The 2,683-nt window shown below is 43.4% G+C and overlaps 1 pseudogene; it reads right to left on the bottom strand.

Annotated features, from left to right (window-relative positions):
* Window positions 1-481: 481 nt before the first annotated feature.
* On the bottom strand, window positions 482-1,091 carry LOC111142905 (annotated as a pseudogene).
* Window positions 1,092-2,683: the final 1,592 nt, after the last annotated feature.

The following is a 2,683-nucleotide window of genomic DNA, read 5'->3' as shown; positions in this document are numbered from 1 at the left end:
AGAGGCAGGCAGAGAGAGAGGAGGAAGCAGGCTCCCTGCTGAGCAGAGAGCCCCAATGCGGGGCTCAATCCGAAGACCCTGGGATCACGACCGAAGCCAAAGGCAGAGGCTTTAACCCACTGAGCCACCCAGGCGCCCCCTGTGTTTTCTTTTGAACTTCATTTTTTTTTTTTAATTTCTGTGATCTATTTCTTCTAGTTTCACAATTCTCTCCACAGTTTTTTTTTTTTTTTTAAATGCACACTCTATTTATTGTTTTGTTTCAATGATTATTTATTTATTTATTTTGACACCAGGCACTTTATTAATGAGTAATCTTGGTTTGGGGAAGGGGTGTTGGGATGCAGAAGAAGCACCCATCTCAGGGGATTTTCCCAGAAATCAAGCTTTCCTCCATGCAGCTTTCGAGGAAACACCTTTGTGGGTGAAATCCCTAGAAGGCAGTGTTGCGACTACCAAGCCCCAGGGATAGGAGGTTTGCCTAGGCACAGCCGGGCCCCCGGGACCCCAGGGCTTCGATGCCAGGTTCCATATACATGGCTGGAAAGCAAAAGCTGTATGTGCACACAGGCACACCATCAGGGCCCACCAGGAACTTCTCACAGTTCAGGCGACGTCGTTGCAGCCCACCAGAGACCAGGTGATGAACTTTGGGTCAGTCCTGAGCACAGTGGAGTCCTTCCTGCGGACAGGCAGAGCCTCCCGCAGGAAGACCAAGAGGGCTGCTCCTGCGCCTGCGCGCTGCTCACCTCACGCTTAGAAGGCCTGACGCTGGGCTTGAGCCAGCCGCGGGGTGGGACGTGCTTGAGAGAATTCGGGATCTCTTTGCTCTTGACGTTTGCCGGACGACGCCAGAACTGGTGGCGGCGGAAACTGAGCACCACCAGGCCCTGGGGCCTGAGGCGCCTCTGCCGCTGGTTCATCTGGATGTCACCCCGGACCGTTGTTCCTCAAAGTGACACCACATTCTGGAGGAGCAGCATTTTGAGCCTCAAGCAACCCTGGCTCGTGGGCTCCCTGCTGTGGCGGGGCAGAAGGCGGACTCGGAGCGCAACGAAAGCGGCGGGCACAGCTCTGCAAGAAAAGTGCATTATGTAATTTTTATTTCTAGATTACCTGGTTCATTATTTCTCAAGTCTTTGTAATACTTTATGTTATCTTTAATTTTGCGGATATTTGTTAACATCTTTTATTTCTCTAAACGTTTTAAAAGTCTGTTTTTGTTCTACGTCTATGACTTCAACTGTTGGAAAAACAGGAATTTAATTCTCCTGTCTTGCTTTGGCTGAATAGCACTTGTGGTGCCATTTTTTATTAAACTTTTATAATTTTGGACTGTGAGTTTAGCTTTGGTGGCCGTTTCCTGTGAGAATCACATGGGGCCACCTTTGGACCTTATTTTGAAAGATAATGTTTTAAAAAATATAAGTGCCTTGGAAATGTCCTTAACTCATGATTATTTTATGTTAACATAATTGTATGATTTTTTTTTGCAAGGTGTATAGTATAAAACCATGATGTGAGAGCAAGTTTGTATTTGTAAATTTTTGCAGACTTGTTTCCGTCATAGCGCAGGCCGAGGCAGATAAATACCCTTGTTATATTCATTCGCTTATTTTCCTTGAGTTTCTCCCTGATCTGGAAAGGGGAGTTATAGACAAGTCTAATTCAGCCAACCCAATCTACCTGCCTCTCCATCCCCAAACTCTGATTGCATGGGCCAAATCTCATTACCTATATTCTCCAGTAAAATTTGATTTCTGATGTTGGTAGATATATAACTTTTAGCTTACCATTCTGCCTTTTACTTTTCTCTCTGATTTGGGTCCTTTGGTGTTTTTCTTACTTGGGGTGGGGTTGGGCTTAACTGTACATTTAAAATAATGTTTATTATATTTTTTCCAGAATTTCTGGCTGTATTATAGTGAGACATTGTTCAGGATATTTATCTTGCCATAGTGTTATTTGAAATGTAAGCATATGGTCCAATTCATGTTCTCTTTTCTTTCTGTACTCTAGTCATACTTTACATCTTTCAGTCACTCTAAAATCTTTAGTTACTTTCCAACTCATACTGTTTTGGTTAGGGTAAGATTAAGAATACTCCAGCTGTAAAAATAAACTCCCAAATTTCAGTGCCTTAGAAAGAATAGATGCTTTTTGTTTACTCATCTAACAACCTGATACGGGCATTTCTTGCTGTCAGGTGACTTTCCTTTATGTGGTATTTCAGATATCCAGGCTTCCTCTATCCCATGGGTCAACCAGGGAATAGAAATGACACACACCACTTTCATCTAACTTCTTGGATGGGAGTTAGGCATATAACCACCTGTGGAGGCAAAAGAAGCATAAGAATTACTCCCTTCCCAGTCAGGGCTATATCTAAGGAAGATTGCACATTACAGTGGGGGAAACTCTCAGTATTGATGTACAGATACTCATTTCTGGGACAGGTGCTTTTGTGTATGATATTCCCTGTGCTTGGATGTTTTCCCTCACTTACCCTCTCTAACTGACACTCTTTTGTGCTTTGTCACCCAATCACAACCTAGAAAAGCCTTTCTAGATTAAGTGAGGGCCTGGTTTCATAAAGACAACCTACTAAATCCTTCAGTCCTTAGCACTTATAAAATTGTAATTGTTATAATGTCCATGCAATTGTGTCCTCAATCTCTAACTC

This window comes from Enhydra lutris, unplaced genomic scaffold (genome assembly GCF_002288905.1).
Source record: "Enhydra lutris kenyoni isolate GAN:26980312 unplaced genomic scaffold, ASM228890v2 scaffoldscaffold9, whole genome shotgun sequence".
In the NCBI taxonomy this organism is placed as follows: domain Eukaryota; kingdom Metazoa; phylum Chordata; class Mammalia; order Carnivora; family Mustelidae; genus Enhydra; species Enhydra lutris.
The sequence above is the reverse complement of the archived record's forward strand: the minus strand, read 5'-3'. Positions and strand labels throughout refer to the sequence as shown.